Source organism: Dendrobium catenatum, unplaced genomic scaffold, assembly GCF_001605985.2.
Source record: "Dendrobium catenatum unplaced genomic scaffold, ASM160598v2 fragScaff_scaffold_146, whole genome shotgun sequence".
Classification (NCBI taxonomy): domain Eukaryota; kingdom Viridiplantae; phylum Streptophyta; class Magnoliopsida; order Asparagales; family Orchidaceae; genus Dendrobium; species Dendrobium catenatum.
The window spans coordinates 1,803,566-1,824,386 of record NW_021318608.1 but is presented as its reverse complement, the minus strand read 5'-3'; positions in this window follow the sequence as shown (position 1 = coordinate 1,824,386).

Sequence of the window (20,821 nt, the reverse complement as noted above, 5' to 3'; positions counted from 1 at the left end):
AGGATGAAACTTGGGATGGCCGAAATCATCTCTATTGACTGTATAGTTTGATCAAAATATCATAATTAAGTATAATCAATTTACTACTCATTGAATCAATTTAGGCATAATTTTTATAAATTAGGCAGTACAATATACACCATCTTAGATGATTAAAACAAAATATAAAATTTAAAATCTTTCCTAAATTATGATTTGCAACTATTTTTTATGATCATAACTGATCATCTTAGATGATCTAAATCATTCAGTACAATTAGTTGGATGAGCTGATTATACAATATGATATAAATCGTATAGTATGATTAGTTCAAAAATCAAACTTCTAGTTTTGACTCAATCTCTCTCCCCGTTAGTGTGTGTGTGTGTATGGTCATTAGTTGAGCTAAAATACAATTGATCAAGGATGAAACATGGGATGGCCGAAATCATCTCTATTGACTGTATAGTCTGATCAAAATATCATAATTAAGCATAATCAATTTACTACTCATTGAATCAATTTAGGCATAATTTTTATAAATTAGGCAGTACAATATACACCATCTTAGATGATTAAAACAAAATATAAAATTTAAAATCTTTCCTAAATTATGATTTGCATCTATTTTTTATGATCATAACTGATCATCTTAGATGATCTAAATCATTAAGTACAATTAGTTGGATGAGCTGATTATACAATATGATATAAATCATAAATCTCTCTCCCCGTTAGTGTGTTTGTGTGTATGGTCACCAAGCTAACATACATCCTTTATAGGACTTGACTGAAGAAAAAAAAAACCAATGAATATTACAAAAATCTTTACAACATAACATATTCTACCTAATCTTGAGCCTTAAATCTTTATTGGATGGTGCATGATGTTCCTGAAATGTTTGCACACACACATTAATATGAGGCACAATAATACAAATACTAGGAGAAATAAATATATGAGGCACAATATTTTTTATTATCAAAATATAAGCTCATGAGCTCGAGTTGCAAACAGAATACCTTAGGGAGGAGCAACTCTTCCTCATTTTTACATATGGACAAATTAAATAATGATGACCATTGATTTATGATTTAGTATTTCTACAATCAAATTAGCATAACTAGTGCTAATTACCTTTAAAGATAAAATAACATTTGTATTAACGACTTGAGAAAAGAAATAGTATATCTTAATACACGAATTTGGCATAGGTGATATGAAATTCAACCTGAAGGATAATATTCACATACACTTATTATATTAAATATGAAACTAACCATGAATTTGCTTTAGTCTATATCTCGAAGATTTCCCCACATATAAAAAAATTAAGATTGGGTTTATTTTATATTGGGATCTTGGGTTCCTATAGAGGCAAAACACTATAGTTGATTACATCTTTAAAGAGAACACTCTTGATTAAAGTGGGGACAAGACTCATTTTAAATTAAAATAAATAAGGGTTTTTTTATATACTTTAAAAATATTAACTAATCCTTCAATAATATCATTAAATTTTATTGAAAAAACCTTTGAATACATCATATTTTTTTATAATAGAGTTCAAGGTGTATAAATATCTCTGGGATTACACATGCTTGGAATGTATTTCTATCTAAAAACCTAATACACAAGAAATCATTCTAGATGTAGTGTATAATACGATTAACGCTATCTTAAGAGATCAAAAAAGTTGATCAAACTCTTAATCATTGACTCAAAATGATTAATTTTGCCTTTATGCTCAAATAACACTAACGAGATGACTCACTAAAAAATCTACCCTTTATCTTATTTAATTATTCTAGATAAATTTTTTAACTCCCAAATTTTCTTAGAAATTTTGCAGTATACGTCGCTATACCAAAGGAAAAGTAATAGCATCATTCGATCATAATAAGGTCCCTTCTACCGTGTCCTTGTTGAGCATAAAAGTTTTTGGCTTAATGTATAATATGAAATAAAATGCATACATGTACGCATGAATAGTTAAAGGGATTGGAGTCTATAGTACCCACAATTATATCATCCTACAACTAGCATATGTGCTCCTATAAAGTCCATAATATATACCCCAAGAAAATCCTAAAAAGATTATGTCCATTAATGCAAACTACCATGCATATGATGCAATGCATGTTGTAATATATTAAAGGAAAGAAAACATATATAAAAATTTATTTATTAATTGATTTTAAATGGTATATTAAACTCAGACTCTACAAAAAAAAAGGTGGCATGGTTACACCAATACAAACCTAGGTTTAAGCCTATTATATGTATATAATTAAATACTTTAGCTTAAGATCTTCTAGTTCTTGGTCTTCTATGGTATTTTAAAAGAGAGAACCATTTAAGAGAGGATATCATCTTTTGGAAACCTATTTCTATGTATAAGCTAGTGTATTTTACCTTTATTTTCTATAACTTAGGATGTTGAATAACTCACTCTATATAGAATAAACAATTTAGAAGTACTCATATACAAACATCATTTTTAGGTACATTCTATTTTGACTCTTACATAATGTAAAAGTATAAATAAGAAGCAAATAAAGTGCATAAGCAGTAATATAATGACCAAATACTTTTAATGTAGTCATTAAAGAGCCTAAGTGCACCAATAAAAATTAAAATGTATGAATTTCAAAATTGCGTAAAATACATAAACAAATATAGGGTGCTCTCCAAGAAAAGCACCTAGCAAATAATTTACACCACCAACCTAACCTAAGATAAAGTTGGTTGTCCTAGGAAACCATCTAACTGTGTGAAGGAGGCTATGTAGCTTTGGTATGTCATATAAAAGCTTATTATTCAAAGTTGCTTGCAGTTATGGTGTTTGTTCATTAAGGCGAAAAAGGGTTATTTAACTACTGTTTACCTTCTATGAATTTATATTTTATTATTTAAGTTTTAATTATTTGAATTGATTATTTAGTTTTAAAGAATTTGTAAGTTAATAAATCCAAGTGTGGGAGTTACTAACTTACAAATATTAAGTCTTGACAATCATAATTTAATTATCCTAGGGGTGTCAAAATGGATTTTAAAGTTAGGTTTGGGTCAAACCATAAATTGACCCAGATTCAAATGGGCTGACCTGAACCCAACCCAATTTTAAAAATAGGGTAAAAAACAAGGCCTGGACCCAACCCGCCATGTTATTAGGTTGACTTTACCTGACCAGTGAACCTGACATACAACCAATGAAGTCTAGACATGAGCAAGAGTATGGGTGAGTCAAAATAGAGTTTTAAGGAGAGTATGGGTCCACCTCATTTGCACGCACTCAAGGAGAGTACGAGTCCACCTAATTAGCACTCCGTGCAAAGAGATGGAAAGCGGAGTTTGGAGTCTGAATGACTGGAGGGATTGCTGCCTAAAAGTCATATACTTTTTAATGGTACTAAATACATAGAGGCAAAGTGTAGTGCGTCCTATGAGCGAGTAATATGGTGTGGATTACAGAAGTCGAGTGATCTAACGGGTGGCTTGGTAGAATGTATAGGTATGCTTGTGGCCCAGCATAATAAATTGGTTCAGAAGATAGAATGTGGGAGTACTCATATGTAGCAGGATCTAGAGTAGAGTTTGAGCAAAGGATTGTGTTGCAGGGGAAAAATTCTTGGTGTAGAGGGTGCCTGAGTGCAAACATGTTATTTTGGGTTAATTTTGGTTTTCTAGAACATCCAACCCTACATGATTTTATAAATGGGTCAAAAGATCAAACCCAAACCTGACCCATATGGCAAACCAGTTGACAAGTACTCAAAATTTTATGGTTCAAATTCCAAGTTGGGTTTTGTGTTGAGTCAAGTTTTGACACCCCTAAATTTACCTCCATATTTGATAAAGGATTACATAAACCATTTTAAGATTTATTATTGATTTATTAAGAGACTAAAAAAGGGACCTTTAATCCAATACACATGCTCTCAAAATGGAGTCAAGCATGACGTACAGAGTCAATTAATTTATTAATATTTTGTTCAGGGTTATGAATTTTATATAACTATAACTTCTATAAATGGAGGCTAGCATAGTGCATGAAACTCTTAATTGGTTATTAATTTGTATTAAAATCTATTAATTAAGTATGTGAATGCCTTCCTAATAGGATTCATGCATCACATAAAGAGATTATAGGATGATTTAATGTCCATTACAGGCTTTAGATTTAATGCTAAAAAGCCATCCAATTTGATTTAAGCATAAAAGCCTTATTATTTTTATTAAAATTAATTTTCAAATTTATTTTATTAAAAAAATATTTTTAATCAAATTAAAAGTTTGTTAGGGATGTTAAGCCCTATAAAACTGGCCCAAGGCTAACCAAGATGGGGGGGGGGGCAGAGAACCTTCCTCCTTTTGCTTCCTCCTGAAGTAGGCAGAGAACCTCGATCGCTTGCTGGAACTTAACTCTCCCAACCCTTTCAAAGACAAGAGACTTTAGGGAAGAAGAAGTGGAACAATGCTTGGAGCAACCCTTATGAATCCCTTCACAAGCTCTCCCTCACAAGATACTCTCTCTCTTTCTCTCCCTCTCTCTCACTTCTTTAGGTTTTCTCAGGTAAAGATAGCAGCCAAGTATGTTCAAAAATGTTGAACAAGAGCTCTTAAATAGAAGAGCTTCAAAGGAGCTCATTAATTGCAAGTTGCCGACTATATCGTCCAGGACGATATAGACATCTTCCTGACCAATCAGTACAAATCTCAGAAGATAGGCCAGAGCATCGCCCTGGATGGAAAATGTATGATTGAAAATTATCTTGATTGCCCAGGACGATCGCACGATCGTCTCGGCCGATCAGTTCAAATTAGATTAAAATCATCCAGAGCATCGCCTTGAATTCAAGCTGTCCGATCCAGATCATCCAGGAGTAACTAAGGTTTTTTTGACTAGATCGTCCAGAACGATTTGATCGTATCAATCATCCTTAATTATTGCCTTGATTGTCTGATCAATTAAGGCATAATTGTGAATTTAGTCTAGGCTGATCCAAGATCATCCTGGCGATTACCAAAAATACAAAATACTTTAATTGTTTATGGCAATAATTTCTTTCTATTTTGAGCCTATCGTCCAGGCCGATACAAGTATCATCCAGGATGATTGGCTAATGATGGCTTCCTTAATTAAGAACCCCTGATTAGATTTTTTATTTTAAGCCCGATCGTCCAAGACGATGTAAATATTATCTTGGCTGATTTGAGAAAAAACAAAAATTCTAAGTGTCTCAAGTGTGTGTGTATAGGGTTACTTTGCATCAGTCACACTAAAGATTACAGTTGACTCAAGAAGGGAAAAAATGAAATTACAGACTAACTCAACCCTAATCTACCCAATCTTGAGCTGATTTTAATTTCCTTTTGATCTTTGAGTCCTGAAAAGTCAGTAGAAAAAAGGCAGTCATAGTGAAACAAGATTTGTTTGCTATCATCAAAATCATAATATAAAAATATGTTTGTAACAATCTCTCTCTTTTTTATGATGGCAAACATATCAAAAATTAATTCTAACTAAACAAGCTTTTACCAGAACAAGTACAAACATACTAAACAAGAGCAAGTACAAACACACTACTACCCCTTTTGACATCTCAAAAAGGAGGAGGAAACCAAAAAAAACTAAAGCAATAAAAAAGAAGTAATACAAAAAAAAGAAGCACTCCACAGAAAACAGAAACTAAAACTAAAAAAATGAGGGATCCTGATCATCAGATGGTGGAGGTGATGGAGCCTGCTGAAAGTAGCTAGCTAGCATAGTAAACTGAGCATTGAACAAGGCTATATCCTAGTCGTGCTGCTGCTGCTGGTGAGTAATGTAGCTATCAAAACGGGCTAAGTCCTCTATGCGGTGCTGCTCGTAACGGGCAATGTCCTCAGAATGTTGCTACTTCTGTGCAACAACGTAAGAGTTGAAACGGGTCTCCCAATGATCAAATCTCATTAATAACTGGTCAAACTATGAGTGCTGTGAAAGAGGAGTAGGATCAGGAACGGGAGCGGGAGCCTCCTCCTCCTGAGCACCCCGAGGTTCCTCATCCCCTAGGTGGAGACGAGTACTGTGAAGGGTATTGAAGGAACTGTTTGAGTAGAAAAGAGTTGGGAGGTTGGGAGGAGCAGGATATTGAAGTTGATATTTTGTTTCAAGAACATAGGCTATGAGCTGTCCTAAAGCCAGATTGGGTTTCCTCTTATGACCTGGATCACGGATTATGGTTAAATGATCAATGTATCAAAAAATTAAGTCAATAGCATTAAATTCTTTATGTGCCATGATGCAAAAAGTTGTCAAAGAAAGTAGAGGAGTGATGTGGATTTAGTCCCCATCTTTGACTGCTGAATTGTCCTAGCATCTTTGACTAAAGAGCCAGTCTCTCCAACATGAAAGGGTGTGTTAGTCTAGCAAAGAAAATGGTTTGCCATGGACCAGTCGAAGTCAGGATCTGAGACGATTATATACAACTTATCCCCAGTAGTGGATAGCTGTAATAGTTCAACACAGTCCTAATATGTGATCTTGACCGAGCGTCAATTCACATAGGAGGTCAAGGCTGTGAAAGTAGGATTTATGCAAAGATTTTAAAGAATTCACGAAGAAGCTCAGAATAAAAGGGGACAGTGAGAGAAAGAATGAAATAAAGAGAAGTGTGAGCAAAGAAATCCTTTATAGGATATAAAAGGTGGATAGGATTGATGACTCTGGAGACAGTTATCCCATATTCTTTATATCAATGGTAAGCTGCTTCATCTTCTGCCTCCCTGAAATGAGGGTCAATCCTAGCCCTCAAAGAACTACCAGAAGTTTATCGTACTCTCTTCCCACCAGCCATAGTAAGAAACTAGTAAGAAAACACAAGAGAAGAAGAAGGTTGAGGTGAAAATAATGGCTGGAATGGCCTGAATTTAAAGAAACGGCCATATCGTTCAGGATGATCGCAGAATCGTCCAGGACGATTTGGTTCAATTATTATGTACAAGCCAATTGGTCAAAAAGGTGGTCCGATCGGCCGGGCCGATCAGATATCGACCAGGACAATTAGACACAGGCGATCGTCCCGAGGAGTCAAGCCGGACGACCGTTGAAAAAGTAGATCGTCCGGGCCAATTAGGTGTATCGTCCAGGATGATGCACAATAATTGATCGTACCGGCCAAAGTTAAAATGTTTTAAATCTATGCCATGTGTATCGTCCAGGATGAACAATAGATCGGCAAGGACAATTGTCCAATAATGGATCGTCCGGGGCTGATTTTAAGGATTTAAATGTACTGACACGTGGATCATCCAGAACGATCTAGTGTATCGGCCAGGATGATGACCATAAATGCATTGGCTAGGATAAAAATTCTATCAGCCAAGATAATAAAAAAGGATTGTAATTGAGTTCGATCATATCATCCTGGATGATACGGGATCACCCGAGATGATCAGTTACAGAAAGCTCAGGAAAGGTTCAGCATATGGAATTTTGAAGAGAAATTATCATATCGTCCAGGACGATAAATGTATTGGCCAGGACGATGTGACAAGAATTTAAAAATCAAGTAAAGATGGAGATGATTAAAGAAAACCCCAAACGAAAATTAATACAAGCTTAAAAATAACAAAAATAGATAAAAACAAAAAAGAACAAAATTTTTGGGTTTTTTAAATTTTATATTTTTTTGTTTTTAGCAAAGTTGGGAAAAGACAAACTTGCCCGATCATTAAATTTTAAAGATTTGAAAGACCAATGAGTTAACAATATCACAATCTGAAAATGGTAGAAAATCCGATCATGTTTACCCTAGCTCGGACTTTTTTCAGGATAAAACTTGTCTTTTGAAAACACGAGGTCTAACTCAGAATAAAAAAGAAGATCCTTTCAAAAAATTGGTTACAAACAAAATATCTTAGAAAATAGTATACAAAAGTAATTTGTCTCTATCATGGAATTTGAAATTAAGCCTTTGAATATATCAAATAACCCATGAGTCCTTCTAAGTTTAAAAAGTTTTGAAAAGAGAGGATATCTTGTATTTAGTGGGCTCATTTTATACCTCTTATCACTTTGATTGGCTCTTTGAGCATCTTTTGATTTTTGATACACTTTTGTGTATACAGTTTTCTTTTCAATTTGGCATAATTGGCCTCTTCCCTATTTAATTTTTGCAATCTATAAACTCTTTAACAAACCCTTTAAAAAAGTTCTTAGTTGTTTATATCTTCTAGATATTAGAGAAGAGGGGCTCTCTTTCTAACATAAAGAAGAAAAAGCCACAAAATGAAAATCAAAATCATATGATAAGTGCAACGACAATATTTCAATTAACTTGAAGGATATATAAGAACTTTGGATCATATATATAAGATAGACTATTGTAACAAGAAGAAAAAAAAGATCTTAATTTCAAAAACCATTTATTAAAATGAGATAAACTTTTTATTTTAGAAAAGAAAATTATATCACCAAAAGAGGTTATAGGGAGGGAAACCATCAATGGTGTTTTCTCCCTTTAATCAATTTAGAATTGCTAATCATTGGCCATAAATCTCCAAAGTTTAAGAACAAGAAAAAATTATCATAAAGAAAACAAAAATAAAAATGACTTGCACAACTAACAAAAAAAAAACATAACAATAATCAAAATGCAATTCAAGAATTTGTTTAAGCAGCAAATTTAAGCAGTTATGAGTTGCGAGCCTCCATTTGTCCAAGTATCCTATGCTCTCACGAGGTCTTTGGTGAGAGAAATCTTTCAAGAATCAATAGCTATTAAACTTAGGAACCCAAATAGGTTTGGATCCCTTCTCATAAAAAGTAGAGTGTAAAGCATGTGAGTTATGCTGTGAATTATACAATTTTGGTTTCCACACCCAATGTGTATTACGGTGAACAGTGCAAGTGTGTGAGATGTGTCCAAGCAAGCCACATGAAAAGCATCTAATTCCAGGAAAAGGATTTCTTAACTGTCTTGGGTTATAATGCCTCTTTATAGGTTTTGGCTTTGGATTCAAAGCGGGAGTCTTCCAATTTCCCTTAAGTGAGTCCAAATCATTTTTAAAGCTCGAGTTATTATTTTTTAAGACATCATTATCAACCCTCAAATATTTTTCTATCTCTTTAAGTTTCTTATAATCAGATTTAAGTGAGGTATGTGAAACTTTTAATGCTTCATGCTCATCAATTAATTCTAAATGCTTTTGTTTAAATCATCAAATTCATCAAGAAGAGTCATGTGATTTGAATCAATCGTAGAACGGCCTTTGAGAATAATTTCATATTCTTTTTGTAAATTCAAAAGCTCTAACTTTAAATTAGCTTGAGTATTCTTGAGTTTTTTGTATGATGCATGAATTTTCTCATAAATTTCAAACAATTAATCATAAGTTGGTTTACACATCTCTTCATCATCGCTTTGCTCAAGATGATCTTCTCCCATTAAGCAAAGGTTTGTTGTCTCTTCCTCAGGTTCAGTCTCAGAGGAATCTGATGCAGATTCTACCCATAACGCTTTTTAAAATTTTGTCTTGTCCTTCCTGAACTTGGATTTCTCCTCACACTTTTCCTTTTATTTTTTTGAGTGATCTCGAAGTGTAGGACAATCGGCTTTCACATGTCCAGGCTTCCTGCATTCATAACAAACAACCTCAAAAGATCCTTTAGAATATTTGTTATCCTTACCTTTCCTCCAATGATGCTTTTGCTTCTTCCTTAGAAAGTTTCTGAATTGCCTTGAGATGAAAGCAACTTCATCGTTCTCAGACTTGGAAGAATCGGAGTTAGATTTATGTGCCTTCAGTGCCACCGCTTTCTCTTTCTTTTTCTCACCTACATCAAGATTTCTTTGATTCACCCCTTGCTCGTAGGTAATGAGTGAGCCAAGTAAGTTGTCAATCGAATATGTGTTCAAATCCTTAGATTCAGTTATAGTAGTGATTTTAGCATCAAAAGAGGAAAGCAAGCATCATAAAATCTTGCTTACTTTTTTAAAGTTCAAAAGTTCTCTTCATAAGGCATGCAAAGAAATAAGAATCTAAGTAAATATCGTATACATTTCAGAAATTGATTCATGAGGTTTCATACAAAAAAGTTCGTAGTCATGCAAGAGAATGTTCAAATGGGATTGTTTAACTTCATTAGTGACTTCATAAGTGATACATAATTTATCCCAAATTTCTTTACTAGTTTTGCAAGTGGAAAGATGCATGTAGTCTTCTGATTTTAAAGCACAGAAAAAACAATTAAGACATTTTGCATTCAATTGAGCTAAATCCCTATCATCTAAAGTCCATTTAGTAAAAGGAAGTGGAACAGTAATGCCGTTAAGTTTACCAGTTGGAGGTGTGTAACCATCCGTAACAAGCATTTACATGCGATAATCAGTAGATTATAAAAATGTGGACATGCGAGTTTTCCAAAAATCAAATAGGATATTATCAAACAAAGGTGGTCGGGTAATAGAATACCCTTCCGGTGTATTACAATTTCCAAAGTTAGCCATAGATCAAAATTCAAAAAGTTTTCAAACTTAGTTTTTATGAATCCCACTCTGATACCACTTGAAAGTTTGTTAGGGATGTTAAGCCCAATAGAACTGGCCCAAGGCTAACCAAGACGGGGGGTGAATTGGTATTTAAAAATTTCTTTAAGCAAAGCACGAATGCAAACCAAATCACTACAAAATAAGTGCGGAAGAAAATAAATGAAAAAGCAGTAAAAAATAGAACACAAGGGTTTATAGTGGTTCGGTCAACTCGACCTAGGTCCACTCCCCGGAGGCGCCCTCCAAGTATTGCACTACAATCGTGACTCTCCTTTAGCCCCCACAGCTAGGCAGAGAACCTTCCTCCTTTTGCTTCCTCCTGAAGCAGGCAGAACCTCGATCGCTTGTTGGAACTTACCTCTCACAATCCTTCCAAGGATAAGAGACATTAGGGAAGAAGAAGTGGAACAATGCTTGGAGTAACCCTTGTGAATCCCCTCACAAGCTCCCCCTCACAAGATCCTCTCTCTCTCTCTCCCTCTCTCTCTCTCCTTTAGGTTTTCTCAGGTCAAGACATCAGCCAAGGATGTTAAAAAATGTTAAACAAGAACTTTTAAATAGAAGAGCTTCGAAGGAGCTCATTAATTGCAAGTTGCTGACTATATAGTCCAGGACGATATGGACATCATCCTGGCCGACTAGTACAAATCTCAGAACATCAGCCAGAGCATCGCCCTGAATGCAAATTGGATGGCTGAAAATTGTCTTGATCATCCAGGACAATCACACAATCATTTTGACCGATCAGTTCAAATTATAGGAAAATCGTCCAAAGCATCGCCCTGAATTCAAGCTGTCCAATCCAAATTGTCCAGGAGTAACGAAGGTTTTTTTGACTAGATCGTTCTGGCCGATCCTGCAATTTTCCAAGACAATGTGATCGTATCAATCATCTTTAATTACTGCCTAGATTGTCTGATCAATTAAGGCATAATTGTGAATATCGTCCAGGCCGATCCAAGATCGTCCTGGCCGATTACCAAAAATACATAATACCTTAATTATTTATGGCGGCAATTTCTTTCTGTTTTGAGCCTATTGTCCAGGCCGATACAACTATCATCCAAGACGATTGGCTAATGACGGTTTCCTTAATTAAGAATCTCTGATTAGATTTTCTGTTTTAAGCCCGATCGTTCAGAATGATGTAAATATGGTCCTGGATGATTTGAGTAAAAAATAGAAATTCTAAGTCTCTCAAGTGTGTGTGTGTGTGTAGGGTTACTTGCATCAGTCACACCAAAGATTACAATTGACTCAAAAAGGGGAAAAAATAAAATTACAAACTGACTCAACCCTTATCTACCCAATCATGAGCTGATTCTTATTTCCGTTCGATCTTTGAGTCCTGAAAAGTCAGTAGAAAAAAGGCAGTCATAGTGAAACAAGATTTGTATGCTATCATCAGAATCATAATCTAAAAACATGTGTGTAACACAAATAATTATCAAACTAATTTTCTTTATATTTTAAGTTTTTGTTGATTCTTAATTTTTATTGAATTATTTGGAATTTTTAATGAATTATTGAACTTTTAATTAGTTATTAATGAATTATTATTAAATTTTTAAAATATTTTATTTAAATTCAAATTACTAATGTCTAAATTTTTTTATTTTTATTTTAATTAATCATGTATAATTAACTCATATTTATTATCTTTATTTAATGAATTTTTAAATAGTTCATTATTGAACATAACTTAGGTATTTAATTTTATAAATAAATTAATCCAAATAATCATGAAATTGATGTCATTGAATAATGTTAACCAATAGTTCAATTCCTAAAGAATTTTGAGTTAATTTGATTTATATTTAATGGTTAATGAATTTTTTTAATTTACATTTAATTAAGCATTATTATTATTTTTTTAAAATATAATCAAGTTTGGATATAGATTTTATTTTTTAAAAATTTTACATGTTAATTAGAGTTGATTTAAAGTTATTTTATATTTTATGAATTTTATTTGAATTAATATGAATTTTAAAAAATTTGGCCCTTAATTAAAGGTTAATTTTTTTAGTAATTTTATTTTAAGGTTAATTAATGTCAAATCAAAGCAGAATTAATTCTTGGAATTTATAATATGTCTAAGTTCACTAGTTTAAAGTTTCATCCATATTAGATGTGTATATGATTTCCAAGCAGTTTTCTAAGTTAAATATTCATTGTCTTGAATTATTATCCTTAGGTGGCACTAATTTTCAAATGATTTGTAATCAAAGTATCTAACCCTTATACATACACATACAATCATACTACAACAATTAAGTGAACTAAATCTTAAAAAATTAGAGGTAACAATTTTCTAAATATTTGGGTTCAATAAGGACCCATTGGTTTACAAATTCAAAAACCAATGAAATAGAATTTGAATTATCTTAGAAAAATCAAGGAATATAAGTAAAATTGCCTAATTTATCTCACCAAAAATTTTTCTCAAGATAATGTATACATAAATAGCATTTGATGAAAATATTGAAAACCATAATAATTCAATTACTCTTTATCTTTTCAATAACCTCAAGTAATGCAATTTTTTATTGACAGAGCTCTGTTTAAACATTCTATGGAGGTATTATAAGTGTAGAATGGATTATTATTGAATTAATAGCAATTATTTTAGGACCTTAAAAGAACATTTTTCCTTGTAGCCCTAGTGTATGAATCTTACAAGGGGTTGGGTTTAGTAGTAGTAGTAGTAGAAATAAAAGGGGAGGAAGAAGATAAAGACGAGTAAAAAAGATTTCTTTTAATTTTTTAAATTATATTTTATTTTTATTTTTGTTTAGTTTTTAAATTTTTATTATTCAAATATAAGTTTGAGTGAAAAATTGAAGAAACATCATTTAGTAATATCTCACAAGCTTAATTTTATTATTTATGTTCAAATATTTCTTTATACACTTTTGAATATTAATTATCATATCTTATATTTGCTTGGATTGTAAATTTTGGAATTTTATCAATTAGAAAAATATTAACTTAATGTGATTAATAATGCACAAAGTGGAAAATAAAAAAAATTATAACAACCTATATAGTAACTAACAATTTCATTAAAACTAGCACTTCCTAATAGATAAAACTTCTGAAAAACACTCTAGCACTTAAATACTTTTCATAGGATTAATTGATTAAATACTTGTGTGCTTATTTGTGTTGTTTTTTTATTTGATTTTATTTGTTAGTGTTCATGTTTATATTTAAAAAAAATATTTTAAATAAAAATTTGGTGCGCTCTTCATAGAAACTCTCTATATTCACATGTTCATTCTTTTAAGGAGAGCTAAGGAGAAATTTAAGGTATACATGTTAATTAAAACAATAATTATTTTTCCATCATAAAAAAGTGAGAGATTACTGAGATTGTTACAACTTAGTTCTTTGATTATTAATATTTATGCAACATGTATATTTTTAATGATTCTAAATATTATTATTTTCCTTACAGGTTCTCCTAACATATTTTGGATGTATTGCTTTTGTTGTTTAGGTGCACTAACATTTTAGGGAAATCTTACTCTAGATTGTTGAAGACTTTAAATAAGAATAGATTAGGGTTCATTGTAAATGAAGTATGTATTTTTTATTTTATTGACTTTGAGAGTGTGTGATTATAATTGAGCAACAATACACACAAACACTAGGTCAGTGATTTAAATTTAATTTTTTTTAAACAAATTGTACTATATGAATTCACTTCATAAGAGACAATTTGTTCAAGTATACTCTCCTACGAGCAGTAAATCAAACACAAGTAAAATATTTTTCTAAGTACTGATCGTATTGTACAAAGTCTTTTTCGTACAGACTATGTCCATAGTACGAATTGGACTGGAATCCCAAAGTTTTCTAAAATGATCGTACTATACGATTGCTTGTTTGTACATACAACGTCCAAAGTATAAATTTGACTGGTCCCTTTTCATCCCGATGAATAAAATTTTTTGAATGCGATATGTATGATCTGATGTTAGTACAGACAACATCAAAAGTATAAAAATGTGGGGTACCATTACGTCCCGATGAAGATTAAAAATTTTCTCACCGTTCGTACAGTATGAACTTGGTTTGTGCTGGAAGATCATCATGTATAAATTTATTTCATACAGATTCATAATGATTCGTACACAACAGTTTTTGAATTGTTCATATGTGCGAAAATATAATCGTATAGTACGATTGTATATGCTCAAAATGGAAATTTTCTATTTTCTTGATTGTTTTTCGTGTCTTTTATATAAAAGGACCTTAGAAACTAACATAAAAAATATTTTTCTACATGATTTTTCAAGAGTAAGTGAAAGAGTAATTGTGTGAGAGTGTTTGAGAGATAGTTCTTGCAAGTGGAGTGTAAAGGGATCACAAGGTTATTCAAAGGTAAAATTCTCTTTTAGTTTTTGGGTAATAATTTTCTTTTCTCTTTCGAGTTTCTCGAGAGAAGATCTTTGAAGAAGATCTGGTTATCTTCCTGCACTTGGAGGTTATGAAAGGATGATGGTTTACGGCTGACATTTAGAGGGTCTGAAAGGATAACAGTTCTCTGCCGGCACTTGGAGGATGTGAAAGGATGACGGTTCTCTGCTGCCACTTAGAAGGTGTGAAAGGTTGATGACTCTCATCCACACCAAGGTTTGGTGGTAGAGAATAAATATAAAGGCTACTCTAACTTGCTGTGGGGGCAAAATATGAGTCACTTTAGTAATAGTGTAATACCTGAAGAGGGAGTCTTGAGGGAGTGGATATAGGCCATGTTTGACCGAACCACTATAAATCTTTGTGTCATTTTATTTTCTGCATTTTTATTTTTTGCAATTTTATTTTTGTTATTAAAAAGCTAATTTTAAAACTATAATCAAAATTTAGAAATTTGTTAAATCAGTTTTCTATTTAAAATTTCAAGAAAATTTTTTAAATTACAAATTCACCCCCCCTCCTGGTTATCCTTGGGACAATTGCATAGGTTTAACAACCTATACGGAATCAACATATAATCATACAGTACGATAAAGATCATATAGTATGAATTAGTATAGATCAACTTATATTTTTTTTATCATTTATAAACAATATTATAGAATTATTTTTACCACTCACTTAGTGTAAGTGTGTCAGTTGAATAAATTAATTTTTTCTTGGAATATCAATAAATAAGAAAAAATAGAAAAGAATAATTTATAACTCAACTCTTATGCCTTATAGTTTGAATCACCCTCTGTAAAACTTAATGCTTTAAGTTTGAGTTCTTAATCTTATCGTTGGGGTTTTGATCCACATTTTTTTGTAAGTCATCTTGGTTCTTTATTTTAGCACTCCATTATCATTTAGGCCTTATCTACACATTTACTTATTAGTTATAATTCGTGTAGTAAATGTACTAATTTAGAAAATAATGTATCAATGATTAAAACAAAGCATATGAAATGACTTACAACTCATGGGGTAAAACATATAAGTGATCTAATTTAACTTTAAATGATCCCAATTAAAGCACTGGAAGCTTAATTGAAAACCTTGGGACATTAGTTAAATGACTAATAATATCCAAATCTTGCATGCTTGCAGTCAAATCAAATATATTGATAAGAAAAATTCAACGTACCTATAATTGCATGGTTTTAACATCATTAGGTCCTTCAAATAATAAAAAAAAACACTTTTTAATCAAGGGGATCATTCAGGGACTTTTAATGAAATAAATTTATTTTGTCTATATTTATAAGGAGGGGCTTGTTGTTGTTATTGTTATTACGAAGAGTGTCACTCTCAAAACTATAAATAGACTCTAACTCTCTACATGAAAAGGGGTTGAATTAAGATTTGAGACTATAGAAGTCTCAAAGGTTAAAAAGTCCTAGGGCTCCACCACAATCAAATCATCTCTACCCAAACATCATTTGTTGTACCATCACTACCCAATCGTTGCTATAAAAAATAACAGCCCAAACACCATCGACAAGCACCCACTACCCAACCTTTGTTAATAGACCACTATTGTTATAAGTTAACATGTTATCACCTTCATCCAATCATCATAGTCGGACCACCGATGCACAACCATCACTATCGTGCTATAGCCACCCAATCATCACCACCAAACAAACACTCAACCATCTTCTTCTTGTCACCTAAACCCAATTATTATTGTTAGAAAATCTTTAGAAAGAAGTTAACACTTATAGCTAAAATAGAGTAAAATAAAGAGCAAAATAATATGAAAACTGGCAAAAGTATTACAAAATAGTGACAAAGTTATACGATGTAGAATACATCTTGGGGAATATTTTTATGTGTCTAAAGGGCAAAATCTTAATTTTATGTAGAAGGAAGTTTCTATTTAATAGTGAACATGTAGCTAACTATTCTAGATCACTAGTATTGATGAAATTGATAAAAAATTGTTCTATATAATAAGATAGTGGGAGTATGGAGGAAAACATTATAATGCCTCATTGTACATCAGTGTGGTGCTTATTAGCATATATCTTATTAATACTTTAATAATTAAGTATATTGACCTCTCTTTTGCTTAAATGCTTAAGTCAAAGGGTTGACCTGGTCAAACTGAACAAGCTAGGCCCCATGACCACCTCCTTTGTATTCAATGGATCAAACCAAATTTACTGAGCTTTGACCCAAGCCATGGGTCAACCTGGTTTACCCGGTTAACCTGGGTTGACCCAAATTGACCCAAACTCCTTCCATTTGATCTCAAATCAATTTCATAGCTTCTCAAGCTCAATTCTCACCTCCATTGGACCCAATAGGTCAGAAGCAACCCATTGGGCCCATTCCCTATCACTGGGTCAACTTGGTTGACCAGGTCAACCCAATTTAACCCATTTGGTCCATTTAAGCCAAATCAAGCTCAAATTCTTTCAAGCCCATCTTAGACTCAAATCCATGACCTCCTTAGGTCAAATTGGCCATATTAACTGTGTCAACCTTTAATTTGGTCAAGGCAAATCTAATATGGTCAAATTTTACCTATTTAGGTCAAGCTCTCCCTAATTAAAGCATTCAAACATTTCCTGTTCATCCCGACTGCAAACCATGACTAGGGTACTTTAATTCCCCACCTAATTCATTTTTTGTTTGAATCCTAGCCATCAATCAAAGGAATAGAGGTATTTAAAGTCCTATTAGGGTTAATTGGCTCACTCTCTTGCTTTTATTCTTTCCCTAGACACTCTCAACCTGAACTTCTTTGTGTGAGAGCTCTTCTAACTTCTCCCCACCTTCTTCCACTAAAATCCACCGTCAAACACCCGCCAGTGTTGAGATCTCTGGCGACACGAGGGCTTAGACATTCCAAGTCCTCCCTAGCTTAATTGAAGGCATTCTGAAGCTCAAGTTCAACTAGGGAAATATTCATGGATAGTATATAAACTCAACCATGCAAATAAATCAAAGATCTAATGGTGAAATTCTTTAAAAACCCTTAATCTAGGTCACTATACTTTGGGCTAATTATCTTTGTGTTTAGCACTTTTTAGGTTAATGAGATGAAAAACATATTGGGGCTTTGGTTTTTCCCTACTTTTCGGAGTACGAGATCTCTTCCATTGATCATTTGATCAATGGCAGAGGTTTTATTATTCCGCGATTATGTCCGAAAAGCTGAATCGACCCCACAGTTGATCATCTTAGGGTTAATTGGCTCACTCTCTTGCTTTTATTCTTTCCCTAGACACTCTCAACCTGAACTTCTTTGTGTGAGAGCTCTTCTAACTTCTCCCCACCTTCTTCCACTAAAATCCACCGTCAAACACCCGCCAGTGTTGAGATCTCTGGCGACACGAGGGCTTAGACATTCCAAGTCCTCCCTAGCTTAATTGAAGGCATTCTGAAGCTCAAGTTCAACTAGGGAAATATTCATGGATAGTATATAAACTCAACCATGCAAATAAATCAAAGATCTAATGGTGAAATTCTTTAAAAACCCTTAATCTAGGTCACTATACTTTGGGCTAATTATCTTTGTGTTTAGCACTTTTTAGGTTAATGAGATGAAAAACATATTGGGGCTTTGGTTTTTCCCTACTTTTCGGAGTACGAGATCTCTTCCATTGATCATTTGATCAATGGCAGAGGTTTTATTATTCCGCGATTATGTCCGAAAAGCTGAATCGACCCCACAGTTGATCATCTTAGGGTTAATTGGCTCACTCTCTTGCTTTTATTCTTTCCCTAGACACTCTCAACCTGAACTTCTTTGTGTGAGAGCTCTTCTAACTTCTCCCCACCTTCTTCCACTAAAATCCGGCTCAATCATAGCTGTTTATCCAAACTGTGGGAGATCAAACGGTCTGTGTTAGCGTACGACGTGGTTAAGTCCATGTGTAGGAAGCACGAGCACCTAGTTTAAGCCCTCCAAGATCTTAGGGTTTGGTGTGTTTACTAGTTTTATGCATTCCACTCATGGTTTCCAAAGGGTTAGTCATTAACTTTGATTTTAAACCAATTTAACGAAGCGACACTATAAGGACAATAATTTAACAAACTTAGAAAAATTCTAGGAGCTCGGAAAGGTCCCTGATTTACATGAAACTTTTAAAACATAAACTTAATGATGTTTTAAACCTCCTAGAATTTTTTAGGAATTTTTAGGAGTGATTAAACCCCTTAATTAAGAAACCTTAATTTACTCATTAATTAGGCCTTGTTAACTTCAAAAAATTCAAATAAATTCATTTTGAATTGAAAATTTACCCATTATACCTCAAAATCTTTGAAATTTAATGCTTAACCTCATTTAATTTGTGCCACTTAATTGGACTTTTATATGAACCTTAATTTAACTTTAATTAAAAAATTATTTTTTTCCTTAATTAAATAATTAAAATTATTAAAAATTCAAAATTTTCCCTAAACACTACTGAATACTCTTTAGATTATTTTTTACTTTTAGGGGAGATTCTAAGTAGTTTGAAGTAGGTTTGGATCAAAACCCTAAAATGCCCTTTATTAAACAATTTCAATAATTCATTAAATGCCTCGACTTTGAAAATTCAAAACTAAATCTAAAAAATTCTAAATTGGGCAAACTAAAAGGTAATAAACTCCAATCAACGTCTAGTATTTATTAAAAAGATTAGGTTACTAGAAACAATCCTGAATAAAAAAGTCAACGCTTTGGTCAACTATAGCTCATCAACTAGGTGCAAAAACTTCTAAACTTCATAACTTCACTTAGAAATCTCCAAATCCATCAAACTCATAGTCTAAATACTCCCCTTAAGGTATAACATTTAATTAAAATGCTAAAATTTCCAAAACTAGCCTATTTCAAATAATGACCTTCTGGACCCCCTTATCCTAGTATATAGGAGACCTCGGACCTTCTAAAATTTTCTAATGCAATTTAAACTTCCAAGATTACTACCCTAAGCAATAAAATGGATCAACAAACTAAATTAACTAAAATGGATCACAATTCAATAATGTTTAAACCTTAATAAAAAGTTTCCTTTTTGGCCTTCAACAAACGTGAACTCGAAATAATTTAAAATAACTACCCGACATAGGAATTATCCAAATCCAAACAGGCATACTACACACTCATATAGATTTGCTAGTGAAACACTTCTAGCCTTAGAATTACGACTAGTGTTTTACTTTTTTCTATTTCTATGATGTGACGTGATTGTGTGTGGCATGAGTGCTAATTGATTGCTCTAATTTGTTGTGATGATGGTTTATCTAACTATTGTGCCTTGTTTATTTTGCTTTTGGTATGATATGTGCAATAGATCACCCATGGGCTAGTGGAACTTTTGTTACTAACCCAGTCTCATACAAGTGGCCATGCTCATGTAGCACTAAGATAAAGGGAGCTAAAATAATTAAAGCTTTGAAATAAATGTTGTTTTTTGCAGATGCTCCAAAGAATGCTCAACCCGCTTTAAAAATTAAAAGAGAGTGACCAAGTGTATTTAATGTTCTGCACATATATAACTGCTTGTGATGTGATATATTAAACTGCTTGGGAAGTTTTCTATAGGATAACCATATAAAAGAGTCTAGAATTTTTCTTTTATGATGATGTAATATAATTTATATCGAGTTGTTAAAGTCTTCAAAGGCATGGAATTTCAAATATAAGGTGCCCAAAGAGAAAAAAAAAGGCCCCCTCTCTTAGGGAATTTATTTCTCATTTGGGAACCCTTAAAGGATAATCCATATGGAGCCCGAAGGAGACGATCAGAAAGGAGTTGATCCAGAGGAAGATTATCCATCTAAATATAGAGAGTTGAAGATAAAATGACTTGCATTTAAGACTTGCATAATTCA